This window comes from Vulpes lagopus, chromosome 22 (assembly GCF_018345385.1).
Source record: "Vulpes lagopus strain Blue_001 chromosome 22, ASM1834538v1, whole genome shotgun sequence".
Classification (NCBI taxonomy): domain Eukaryota; kingdom Metazoa; phylum Chordata; class Mammalia; order Carnivora; family Canidae; genus Vulpes; species Vulpes lagopus.
Genome location: NC_054845.1, coordinates 9606096 through 9620320, shown reverse-complemented (window position 1 = coordinate 9620320; position 14225 = coordinate 9606096). Strand labels below are relative to the sequence as shown.

The window sequence follows — 14225 nt, the reverse complement described above, 5'->3', positions numbered from 1 at the left end:
GACACATTAAATGCTCAATATATGTTAATATGTTTTTTAAATGAACCATGTCATGGCTCTGCCATTTAGTGTTTATTTAATCTTGGCCTAGTCATATAATCTCGTCGCGCTTCTGCTTCTTCATTTGTAATATGGAGGTTAATAACAACATCCAGTATATTTTTACGATGGTTCCAACCAGCAGACCATTTTGTTCAAATACGCTAATACTGCTTTCCTCTTGACTTATTTTGTAGCTACAACTTCAACACCAAAAGAAATAGAAAAGGGGGCGCAGCCACAGATAAAAGAAATGTTACAAACTTTTTCAAGACATAAATACCACACCTTGTTTTATTTTTTATTATTATTTTTAAAAGATTTTATTTATTTATTCATGAGAGACAGAGGGAAAGAGAGAGAGAGAGAGAGAAAGGCAGAGACAGGCAGAGGGAGAAGCAGGCTCCATGCAGGGAGCCTGACGTGAGACTCGATCCCAGGTCTCCAGGATCACGCCCTGGGCCGAAGGTGGTGCTAAACCGCTGAGCTACCTAGGCTGCCCCCCAACACCTTGTTTTAAAAAGTGATGATTATCTTATTTCAGAGTAGTTGAGAGAACTTAATCAGTGCTTTGTAAATTGTAAAAAGCTCTTGATAGTGTAAATTCTTTTCATAAGCAACCATAAACTTAAAAGGTATAATTAATTGAACTGAATATAACCTGATCTGAGCTTGCTTTTAGGTCACTTGCCTCTTAGAATGGATAGAGGCAGGAGCCCTGGACTAAGAGTGTGAAGAGAGAGTTGGTTTTATCTTGAACATACTTTAGCTGTGTGTTCTTTGTTTTGGGCTCCTTATCTATAAAGCAAACCAGTTAAATTAAATGCAGTCTCAGTTCTGTTACGATACTCTCCTGCACAAGGCACTCCATTTTGTGGATTTTGCTTCTCACCCTCCATTTTCCTTTATTCCTACACTCATTAGTCTTCCGATTTTCTCCAAGGGTAGGTTCCAGTCAATTAAAATTTGATTGTTCTCACTCACACCCCCACACCACAAAATCATCTAGAAAAACAGACCCTCAACAGGAGCTGAGTAGAAGACACACTGCAAATCAATAAACAAATAAAACAAAGTAGAAATAGCGGACTTACATTTTATTAAACCATCTGATCTGATCACCTATATCAATCTGGCAGGTTGAATTACACCAAGAAAAACTAAGGCTGGCAGAAAGCAGAAAAGAACAGTGGGTGTTTTAAAGAACTTCTGGAGAGGATAGAGATGTGAGCTTGAAAACAGGAACAAGAGGACCTTGGCAACAGAGCCAGCCGCAGTCTTGTGAGGATACTGCGGATCTTACATAGCCATTGGCGGCTCTGCATGCTACCACTGGGATGGCCACTGCTGCTACCTCTGGAGAAAGTGGGCAAGACTGCTACAAGTTCTCCATCCCTTCTGTCTGGCACCACTAGCTCCGGGTGCTAGGCCTGAGTTGCGTGTGTCTGACGGGTCAAGCCTGGATCAGATGCTACAAACTCTAGCTGGAAGGGAGTCCTGAACATTCAGCCTGGGGCTGGTTTTTGTAGTTTCTTAGTGAGAGGCCATCTCTGCCTTCCATCTAGTCTCAGGAAGGGCTTTTGAGCTGGGCAGCCAAAAGAATGACAAAGGTTCATTTCAGTATTTTATGTTACTGTATTACAATAATTATTTCTGTTTTCTTTACTGAAAAGACTTCCTGCTGTGCCAGGTTAGGGATAGGTAATAATCATAACAGACAACATGTATCAAGCATTTACTATGTCCTAGGCACTGTGTCAAGACCTTTATATGCTTTTTAATCCTCACAGTGATCCTATGTGGTAGATACTATTATTTCCTTGTTATACTATTGTTTCCTTGTTCCGTTTCCTTGAGGAAATGGAGACACAAAAATTTAAATAACTTCTGCAAAGTTTAGTATGTGGTATAGATGGCATTTGAACCCAGGCAGTCTGGCCGCGACCATTCTGTTACTTCAGTTTCAAGGCATGGCATTCATCATGCAAGCCTACTTGTGTTACCTGCTTACCAGCCACCTCTTTTCTTTGATTAACTTTTCTTACGTCCCTTTTGCACCTGGCATTATGCCAGGAGTGATGGTGGATGAGGCAAATCCTCTTTTCCTAAGGGATAAGGAAGACAAGCAAACAATCCATTCCCATACATTATGGCAAGTAGAGACTTAAGATGATTCAACACTGTTTCTCTGGTTCAGGCAGGGGTAGGGAATATGTAACAGGAGCACTAAGCATTCTTATTTCTGATGTAGGTGTAAGTACGTGTGGCAGGCAGGTTTCTCTGGGGGAGGGATAAAATACCCAAGGGTCTCATCTAACTGGTTGGCTGGCTGGATGATCTCCAGCAGGTCTTATGAGGGCTCTTTCACTGCCTCCTCCCTGGTCCCCATGCTAGGCTACATTGAGAAACTGGGGTTGGGTCTACTTCCCAGTCTCTATCTTGGGCCTCCACAGGTTTTTCCAAAAAGGTTTGAACATCTTTTTTACTCAAGATTTCCTGTGATAAGGGGATCCCTGGGTGGCTCAGTGGTTTCGCACCTGCCTTCGGTCCGAGGCGTGATCCTGGAGTCCCGGGATCGAGTCCCACATCGGGCTCCCTGCATGGAGCCTGCTTCTCTCTCTGCCTGTGTCTCTGCCTCCCTCTCTCTCTCTCTCTCCCTCTCTCTCTCTCTCTCTCTCTCTCTCTCTCTCTGTCTCTTATGAATAAATACATAAAATCTAAAAAAAAAAAAAGATTTCCTATGATAAAATCTGAACCATATAAACTGGAAGCTTGGGGAGGGCTTGAAAACTGAGCTGTGGTGCTCACTACCTTTACTAATAGACTAACATTAGCATGCTCCATCCAAGAGTGCAGGGCCCCAAAGCCCACATCTCCAGAGTTCCCTCCACATGGACATCCCCCAGGCTGCTGGAGAGGGTCCCAGAAGACCTCCATCCACACCTGTGCTCAACATACCCATTATTCCTTCTACTCCTCATTGCAAATGCAAAGGAACAGCAGTTGTGGACAATAATGAGTTCTGTTTGAAATCCCCTCGGGATATATAGGTGGGAACGTCCAGCAGGCACACAGATATAAAACATGCAACTCCAAGAGATATTTGGATTTGGGAGTCAGCAGTGAACAGTAATAGATACCGCTGGAGTTAAGTTACGGGGGGAAGGCGTGTAGAAGCACAAGAAGGGTAGAAAGCAGAACCCTGGTGAACATTAACGTGGAGAAAGATGAAAGGGCAGCCAGAGAGGCAGTGTAGGGGAGGAAGAGACACAAGCCTCCTGGAGGCCAACCTCTGGCTCATTTTGTACTTTCTCAGACCCAGCCCTGCAATCAATCAGCAGTTTCACCAAGAAGTTTTGTTCTTTTTACTAAAAAATGGGCAGAATGGATTTAGAAACCAAAAATCTGGCACTTGGTGGGCCCACTGCTACTGGGGTGTCATTAGTTCTAGGCTCTCTAAAGAGACAGAGCTTGAAAATAGACATGCCTTTATATATACATACCTGCATGTACATAAACATCCATATTTCTATCTTTATCATCTACTGTTTCTATCCATTACCTTATCTGTCTTAAAAACCATCCATTTGCACTGATACTTCCATTGCCAAAAAAAAAAAAGGACTCATTCTACCATTTTCCTTTCCAATGTATATAACCACAGCAAAAGTGAGGAATCTGGTTCCTACCAACTATAATATATTTACTTTTTTGTCAGTCCTAGACTGCACAGAAAGTAATTTCAGAATTGCTAATCCATAACTCTGTGAAAACTTGACTAATTAGAGTTGAAGATTTGTTTACTATTCTTGCTTTAATCTTTTGCTTGAGGTGATGTGGTCACATACTTTGATCTAAAGTTCCTTAGATGGGCAGCCCCGGTGGCACAGCAGTTTAGGGCTGCCTGCAGTCTAGGGTGTGATCCTGGAGATCCAGGATCGAGTCCCATGTCAGGCTTCCTGCATGGAGCCCACTTCTCCCTCTGCCTGTGTCTCTGCCTCTCTCTCTTTCTCTCTGTGTCTCTATGAATAAATAAATAAACAAATATTTAAAAAAAAATAAAGTTCCTTAGATTCATGAATTTTCTCGCCTCTATTCAAAGTGGCTGACCACAATATTCATTTGAGTTATGGTTAGGTTTACTTATGTCTACTTGTATATAGTTTTAGTTTTTCCCCTATCTTTATATGCATGTATGTTTATACTCACCTATGCATTTTAGTATGGGAAACATTAATTTCAAAAGTCAAAACTTTCTGAATGCATATATTCAAAAGCATCACTCTTCCTTTCTCTCTCCTACTTCCAAACTGCCTGCATTAGTTTCCTATTGCTGCTGTAACAAATTACCACACACTTATAGTTTGAAACAACAGAAATTTGTAGGTATACAGTGGCCAATACAGTAGCCAACTGTAGGCAATTAATAGTTTGTTTATGATTCATTCCTATGCATCTATTTGTACAATTGATTAGATATATGTAGGTTTTCTCATTTCCCATTCTTTTTTTTTAAAAAGATTGTATTTATTTGTTTGAAAGAGACTGCATGTACAGGGGGTAAGGGTAAAGGGAGAGTGAGAAGCAGACTCCCCGCTGAGCAGGGAGCCTGACTATGGGGCGGATCCTGGGACCCTGAGATGATGACCTGAGCCAAAGTCAGCTGCTTAATGGACTGAGCCACCCAGGCGCTCCTCCCATTCTTTCTTATACAAAACGTGACATGAGCAAAATTCTCGCATTTTTGTCTTTTTTCACTTATTAAAATATCCTGGAAATCACTCTACATTAGTTCATAGAAAATGACCTCATTCTTTTCTATAACTTCATAGTACTCCATTATATGGATGTATCATACTTTATCTACACACTCTCCTATGTATAGGAATTTAGTTTTCTTCTGGTATTTTGCAATTACAATACTATAATCACTAACTTTGTGCATAGAACATTCATATTGTTGGAGATATACCATGAAGGTTGATTTAATATGCATTTCATATATAAGTGAGTTTGAATATGTTTTCCTATTTTTGAGAAATATGTGAAAAAGGTTTGTGTGTGTGTAAATTGTCTTACAGGAATTTCTCTGTTTTGTTCAAAATATGTTTAAACATAGTCAAATTTATCAATATATGTTATTATGTCTGAATTTTGAGTCATAGTAAGTAGAAAAGTCGTAGAAAGTCTTTTCCTATCTCCAGGTTATAGAGAAAAATCATACATGGTTTCTTCTAGTACTTATATGATATCATCTTTGACATTTATATCCCTGGTCCTTTTGGAGTTTATTCTTGATTATAGTTTGACACTTGGTTTTAATTTTATCTTTCTCCAAATAGCAAACCAGTTGTCCCACCAACATTTGTTAAAATGTCCACCTTTTCCCAAGTAATTTGAGATACCATGTTTATCACATACTAAATTGCCATATGTATTTGGATCTATTTCTGTAAATTTCTATTTTATTCCACTCCTTTGTCAATTTATGCACCAGTACTTAGATAAAAAAACAGACTTACAGTGTATTTTAATGAGTGGTAGGGCCAGTCTCCTCTCATAAACTTTTCTTTTTCAGTGTTTTCATGGCTATCTCTGCATGTTTATTTTTCCAAGTGAATTTTAATATCAACTTGTCTAGCTCCATAAAAAATCTTGTTAGGGGATCCCTGGGTGGCGCAGCGGTTTGGTGCCTGCCTTTGGCCCAGGGCACGATCCTGGAGACCCGGGATCGAATCCCACGTCGGGCTCCCGGTGCATGGAGCCTGCTTCTCCCTCTGCCTGTATCTCTGCCTCTCTCTCTCTCTGTGTGACTATCATAAATAAATAAAAAAAAAAAATTTAAAAAAAATCTTGTTAGTATTTTGGTTGGTACTTGTTAAGTTTATAAATTAACTTAGAGAAGAGTAGTATCTTTATAACATTCTGGAATGTCTTCTCATTCGTTCAAGTCCTTTTTTCTATCTTTCAAGAGTGCCTTAAAGTTTTTCTCGTGTAAGGTTTGCACATTTCCTGATAACTTTATTCTGAAATGTTTTATCTTCTTTGTTACTATTGTATTCTCTATTTTCAGGGTGTATAATAAATATACCCCTAAGATCTACCTTCCTGATTATGTTATTTACATATCTATTTATTTTCCTTTCTTATTTTATATGTTTACTTCATCTGTACTGGAAGTAGTATATTTAAGTTTCCTACTATTAGCATATTTCTATAGTGTTTCTTTGCATGCCCTATGATTTTTGCTTCATTATGTGTCGCTGAGTTGTCTGGTGAATAGAATTCATAACTGGTATATATTCATAGTGAATTGTGATATTAAAACATGTCCTTCTTTGCCTCATTTATTTTATTTTATTTATTTTATTTTCTTCTTTGCCTCATTTAATGCATTTTGTCTTATATTCTACTTTGACATCAGGATCACAACGTCTGCTTTCTTGTTTCCACTTACCTAGCACACTTTTGCTCATTACTTTAGTTTTAGACTTTCTGAGTCACTTTGATTTAGACAGGTTTCTTATTTTCAGCTGCATTCTTTGTGAACCAAAAGAAAACATCTTTCTTTTAACAGATAAATTAAACCTATTCATATTGGTTGATATGACATATACTTAGTCCTACCATCATTTTATGTTAAAAATATTTTATATAAAGTAATGATAGTAACATTGTTATAATTGTTGGGTTTCTTTCTGTATATGATGCATTTCCTTTGCTCTTTTTATTTTTAAAATCTCTTTTTGCATTTAGGAAGGTTTGTAGTGTAATTCTTGTGATTATCTTTTTATTTATACCCTTTATGAAGCCCTTAGAGTTCTTTCTTGTTTAACCTTCTCTTACCTGATTTATCAATTTTAACATTATCCTTTAACCCCCATTTATTGCCTATATCACAATCAATGAACCAATCAATGAACTTATTCTACTTTCTTTTTTCTCTCTGGTGTCTCCCATTTTACTTACATTATTTTTACTTTGTTAGAACCTATCACACGTTATTCTTTAAATATTGTTCTCACCATTGTGTTATTTTAGATCTATAATTAAATATAGTAAATGATCACCATCAGTCTTTTAATTTCAGAGGTAGAATTTAGTGATTCATCAATTCCATATAACATCTAGTACTCATTACAGCAGGTGCCTTCCTTAATGTCCATCACCCAATTATCCCTTCCCCCAACCACCTCCCCTCCAGCAAACCTCACTTTGTTTCTTAGAGTTCAGCATCTCTTATAGTTTTTGTCCCTCTCTATTTTCATCTTATTATATTCATTTCCTTCTCCTATGTTCACCTGTTTTGTTTCTTAAATTCCACATGAGTGAAATCATATGGTATTTGTCTTTCTCTGACTGACTTATTTCACTTAGCATTATACTTTCTAGATCCATCCATGTTGCAAATGTTAAGAGTTCATTATTTTTTATGGGTGAATAATATTCCATCGTATATATACACCACATATTCTTTATCCATTCTTATGTTGACCATCAGTCCTTTTGATAAAGTTTTGTCACTTGGTAGGATAGAAAACATCTTTTCACATATTCTTCAAGGAGGGCTCAGATATATAAAATTCCTCGATTTTTTCCTGTTTAAAGTTCATTTCCTCTTGCTTTAGTACCTGAAAAACAAGTTGACTGAATATTCTTTTATTATTATTATTTATTCATGATAGTCATAGAGAGAGGAGAGAGAGGCAGAGACACAGGCAGAGGGAGAAGCGGGCTCCATGCCGGGAGCCTGACGTGGGATTCAATCCCGGAGTCCCTGGGCCAAAGGCAGGCGCTAAACCACCGAGCCACCCAGGGATCCCCCTGACTGAATATTCTTAACTCACAATTTTTTCCTTGAGGTTTTAAAAAGTGCTCTTCTGTTGTTGCCTTTCATGGGTGTCATTTTTGAGCTGTCTGGTGTCAGTTTAATACTCTCATTCTTGTAATTTCTTTATCTTTTTTTGCTTGAAGGCTTGGGTATTTTTCTTTATCTTTGAAGCTCAATAGTTTTACTTATCTATATCTTGAAATTGATAATTCTGGTTTAATTTTCCCATGTAATTGATGGGTCCTTTCGGTATACAGATTTCTATATTCTTCTATAGTTCTGTTCCAGTGTCATTTTGTCTTCTTCAAGTCCCACCATTATTTGTATGTTGTTTCTTCTTCATCTTTCATTTCTCTCTGACCCTAAGTATTTTTCATTTTGTATCTCTGTTTCATTATCTTGGCATTTTCCTGTCTTTTTTCAACACCACTTATTAAATTTTCACTGGACTTTATTTCCTCCAAATACTTTGCAATTTATGCTTCATTTCTGTGATAATTTTGGTCTTTTTCTTCCTGGGTTCAATCTTTTTATTTCTTCCTTTATAAAACATCCATTTCTATTTCACAATTATTGAATTTTGTTTTTAAAATTTTGGGTTTAAGGTAATTTATCATATCCTCAAAAGCTTCTTTGTGGATATTTAATTTACTTGAGAGTTTGTGTTGCTGTTTTCTTCTGCTTTGGGGTTATTTTGTTGTTGTTGTTGGAGCGGTACTTTTTTTAATCAGAGCTGGAGTGGTCTTCTTTTCTGTTGTCTTCTTATAATAGCTTTATATATATTTACTCTATTTCCACCTATTTATTTCAAAGAGTTTGGATATTTTGTAAGATTTCAAGTTCAAAGGTGCCCTTTTCTGTAGTGAAATAATTTCTTAATGGATAGTGTGTGTGTGTGTGTGTGTGTGTGAGTGTGTGTGTGTGATACAGATTAATGATTACATATTTTTACAGCTTTGGATATCTTTACCCTAACTTGACCCTAAACTTTCCTTTTACTTCTTTTGTTTTCACCAAGCCCCAAAGGATGTGTTTCCATTCCCTTCTTACCTTCTATACCTCTAGAAGCAATGGTTTCCATACATTGTCACCTTGAATCATGTTCATTAAAAAATTTTTTAATATATAGTAAATATTCTGATCTACCAGAGTTCTTTACCACTAGTCTAGCACAAGACTAGACTTCTCCTTGTCCTGGTTATTTAGATCAATTATAGGCCCGTCAACAGTTATCCTTTTCTCCTATGTATTCTTTCCAGACTGCCCTTTATCTTTGTGCAAGTTTGTGGTAGGACAACTTGTGGTAGGACCAAGAGACACTGCTGAGGTTTGGTGTTTATTTCTCTAAATATGATAATTTGAAGTTTGGGAGTTCTCTTTTAGTTTTGCAGGTGGCATGAGGTTCCTGTAGTTTTATTTGTTCTTTTTATTGTTCTGTATTATTTTTTTGGAGAAGGAATTAGGGAATTCAGATTAATGCAGCTATGGCTGCTATTAACTTGGCTACACAAAAATTCTATACTAGTATTATTTTGATGGGCATGCACACTTACACCAGGCATTTAAAAAGAGAAACACTGCAACCCATCCAGATTAAATAAACCAGAGTGACTGCACCAGCAACCAGACTCTCTCATTCTCCTTCCTATACTTTATCCTGGATTAGAGGGAGGGAAGTATTTATGGTTTGGGAATCTTTTTTTTTTTTTTAATTTATTTATTCATGAGAGACAGAGAGAGAGAGAGAGGCAGAGACACTGGCAGAGGGAGAAGCAGGCTCCATGCAGGGAGCCTGACGTGGGACTTGATCCTGGATCCCCAGGATCATGCCCTGGGTCAAAGGTGGCACTAAACCACTGAGCCACCAGGGCTGTCCTTGGTTTGGGAATCTTTTTCCCTAAGGATGTACATAAAGTTATTTGCTTCTCAATCACGACAAGTCTCTATCTTTCCCATCCCAGGAAGAGTCAGAAGAGAAGAGTAGTCTTAAGTCTGATCAGGTCTCTGATTCAGGCTTTGATTTGTATGGTGCTTCCTCTTTTCCTACCCCTCAAGCTCTTGTGCATCAGAGCTGGGATTATCCTTACTTCCAGGAGAGGTGGTAGAGAGTATAGTCAGTTAAGGGCTTTCTGGAAGCTTGGCCTCCTTATAAGACCTTCCCCTCGATTCAGTCTACCACACAATGGAGAACAGCCAGAGCATAGGGTCACCCCAATGCTGTTGAGCTAAGAATCTGGGCTTTGGTTGAATCTTGCACCAATAGGACTGTCCCCATCCTGGCTCAGATCCCCGTTTATGTTAATCACCCCCACAAGTTGTCTACTGCCAAATGGGCTCCCATTCTCGTATTGCTACTATGTCCACTAGTCTGAATCCATCCTCAACTCTTCTCATTCCTCTTAAACATTTCCAATGAGCCTCTTAGAATTCCCTTTTTAAATGTTACCATAATTTCTCTCATCTTTTTTTCTTTTTTTTTTTAATTGAAACTTGTCTGTTCTGAGAGGGTGTGCTTCCTCTGCAGCCCTCTCAAGTACTGACTGCTTTTCCTTCCATTCCCTGCATACATCAGGGTCAGGAGGTGAAGTGGGTTGGTGTCTTCTCTTGTTACTGTTAAACACTTTTTCCTCCTTCCTTTCTCTAGTCCTAGCTAATCTGAACTATGTGCCATCTGGATATAGTGTCTCTCATTGTCTCTTCAATGTAGCCCTCTAAAGTTCTTCTAATTATCCATTATTGATGACATTAGCTTCTGTTTCCTCTTTCTTCCCACTCTTGTTGACTTTATTACTTATGGGGATAATTCATCTAAAAATAATCATTCCTTAAACTGCTTACCTCCATTAGCTTTTCTTCCACTCCATCTCAGCCTGGAGCCTTGGCATTATAGTCACTGTAATGTAATACCTCTGAAACCTTGAAATCAAGTATGATGCTTTCTGGTAAGAAAAGAGTATCTGCCCTCACCACTTTTACTCAACACAGTATGCCAAGTCCTAGCTGCAGCAACCAGACATCCAAAAGGCATCCAAATTGGTGAAGAAGTAAAGCTGTAACTATTCACAGATGGAGATGATATCATATATGTGGAAAACTCTAGAGACTTCACCCAAAAAATTATTAGAACTGATAAATGAGGTCAGTAAAGTTGTAGGATACAACATTAATACGTAGAAATTTGTTGTGTGTCTCTACAATAATAGTGAAGTAGCAGAAAGAGAAATTAATAAAATAATATATTATTTTACATCATACCATTTATAATTGCAGCAACAAGAACAAAATACCTAAAAATAAATTTAACCAAGGAGGTTAGAGACCTATACTATGAAAACTATATGACACTGGAGAAAGAAATTGAAGATGACAAAAATAGAAGGATATGCCATATTCATGGATTCGAAGAATTAAAATTGTTAGAGTGTCCATACTGCCTAAAGCAATCTACAAATTCAACACAATCGCTATCAGAATACCAATAGCATTTTTCACAGAATTAGAACAAATAATCCTAAAATTTGTGTGGAACCACAAAAGGCCTTGAATAGCCAAAGCTATTTCTCAAGCTTCTCGATAAAGAAGAATAAAGCTGGAGGTATCACAAATTCCAGATTTCAAGATATACTACAAGGCAACAGTAATCAAAACAGCATGGTAATGGCACAAAAGTAGACATATAGATCAATAGGAGGAATAGAGAGCCTAGAAATAAACCCATGCCCATATGCTCAATTAATCTATGACAAAGGATACAAGAATATACTGTGTGGAAAAGATAGCCTCTTCAATACATGGTGTTGGGGAAACTGGACAGCTACATGCAAAAGAGTGAAATTGAACCACTTTCTTACATCATACACAAAAATAAACTAAAAAATGGTTTAAAAACCTAACTGTAAGACTTGAAACCATAAAACTCCTAGAAGAAAACATAGGCAGTAATCTCTTGAATATCTACCTTAAAAACATGTTTCTGGATATGACTCCTCAAGCAAGGGAAACAAAGGTAAAAACAAATTACTAGGACTATACCAAAATCAAAAGCTTTTGTGCAGCAAAAGGAAACCATTAACAACATGAAGAGGCAGCTTACTGAGTGGGAGAAGATATTTGCAAATGATGTATCTGATAAGGGATTGATATCCAAAATATATAAAGAATTTCTACTACTCAACACCAAAAAAAAAAAAATCCAATTAAAAAATGGGTGACATACAGATAGCCAACAGATACATGAAAAGATACTTAACATCTTTGTATGTATGTGTGTGTATATATGTTATACGTATCCCCACAACTTTTTCTACCCATTTTTTTTCCTGACCTCCATGAGAGTTGAATCAGCATCAGTCTAAAGGTTTTCCCCAGTCCTCTTCAGCCCTCCCTGTTTTTCCCTCATGGGTGTCTTCCCCAATATGTCTTTCACATGTCTAATCTGACCTTACAATCTGTTTCTCAAAGAACCTGAACTAATATACCACAGCTGAACTGTCAGCAATTTTGTTATTTCTGTTTCCTAAATATATCTCTTGCAGCCATCCACTTCTCTCTATTGCCATCATCACTGAGTAGAAGCTGTGCCATTTCTCCCCTGGATTACTGCCACGGCTGTCTATTCTCCAATCCATTCTCATCACAGTAGCCAGAGTGATTTTTTTTTTTTAAATAGTAAATCAATCATGCCACTTCCCTGCTGAAAACCTTTCGATGGTTTTCCATTATGCCTAGAGTAAAATTTAAACTCCCACAACTGCCACAGATGCTTTAAAACCTGGCTTCTGCCCATCTTTTTAGCTTCATCTCATATCATCTTCCTCCATGCCCTCACACTCACCGAGCTCCAGCCATACTAATGTCCCTTCTCTTCCAACAAATTGTCAAATCCTTTCCTGCCTTGGGCTCTCTCTGCTTGCTCCGTCTTCTGCATAAATTACTCTTCCCCCCATCATGGCAGGTGAGCTCATTCTCATCCTTAGTGTTCAACTTAAATGTCTCCTCATCAGCAGGGCCTGCTCCACCCCAGCCATATCTCCACCCAACATTATCCTATTTCCCTGCAAGTAGTTACCACTATCTGTAACTACTTAGTTCAGTGTCTGTTTCTCCGACTTGAACAGGAGCAGGTAAATTATGGCCACAGACAGCCAACTGTTTTGTGTGGCCCATGATCTAAGAATGGTTTTTACATATTTAAGTGTTGTAAAAAAATGTAAAGACTATTTCACAACACATGAAAATTATGTGAAATTCAAATTCCAGTCTGCGCAAGTACAGTTGGAACACAGTCATTCTCATTTATGTGTTATCTACGGCTGCTTTAACACCGTAACAGCAAAGTTGAGTAGTTGTATGTGGCCCACAAAACCTAAACATTTACAGGAAAGGTTTTGTTTTCTAAACCTTTATTTATTAAGTAATCTCTGCCCACAACATGGAACTGGAATCACAATTGCAAGAGGAAGAGTCACATGCTCTAATGACGAAGTCAGCCAGGCACACCCAGAAAAGGTGTTCTGACCACTGCACCAGAATGTGAGTGCTATGGGTCAGGGGCCTTGATTGTCTCGTGCAGTCCTTCACTCCTAGTGCCTGGTCCACAGCTAATGCGCAATTTGTAGGAGGAATCAATCTTCCCACTACTACCTGAGGCACTAGGTGGGCATAGGTCTTATTGGCTTATTCCCTTCCAAGACCCAGACAGAGGAACTGGGAACCAATTATTATTGACTCTAGGAAAGTACCCTGAAAACAGATCTATGTTTTATTCATCTTGAAATACCTAGAAAAGTCTTTTGCACAAGGCAGGGTGCTGCTGGAAGCTGGAAGAACTCTTTTGGGGTTGTTGTTAGGCTAAAATTAAGGTCATGTAAACGGCTCAGCACGTCAGATGGACATCAGTGTTCACTAGATGTTCGCTCCTGCCTCAATTTTCCTTGCTGTGATGGGAATAAAATATGGGGCAGTACAACAGACACTCCGCGAATGGGCTTAGCCAAGAGCGTGCGGCGTGTTGCTAAACCTCGGCACCGAGCAGCCCGGCTTGGAGCGAAGGGTCCTCACCTGGGAGTGAGAAGACGGAGCTCTTCCTAACTCCTACCACCGAAGTGACCCCGAGCAATCGCAGCCTCGGGGGAATGGGGCCCCTCGGCGGACACAACGTTCCCCTGGGGCCCAGCGGTGTGTCTCCGGCAGGTCTCGGCCTCTCCGGCAGGCACCGAGCGCTCCCGCGGCCGCCCCCACCGCCCGCAGGCCGACGCCGCCGGAGGGGCGGGGCGGGGCCAGCCCGGGCAGAACAGGGCGTGTCCGGGGGGGGCGGGGCCAGCCCGGGGCGGGGCGTGTCCGGGGCGGGGCCAGC

The 14225-nt window shown here is 39.1% G+C and overlaps 1 protein-coding gene across 2 annotated transcripts in view; it reads right to left on the bottom strand.

The window, feature by feature from the left end:
• SGO2 (shugoshin 2) overlaps nucleotides 1-14093 on the bottom strand; it is a 55833-nt gene extending 41740 nt beyond the window's left edge. For both annotated transcript variants that reach the window (XM_041737761.1, XM_041737757.1), the window contains exon 1: nucleotides 13931-14093. The gene's annotated coding sequence lies outside the window, so the exon portion shown is untranslated. The remainder of the gene's footprint in view (nucleotides 1-13930) is intronic.
• Between the last annotated feature and the right edge of the window lie 132 nt (nucleotides 14094-14225).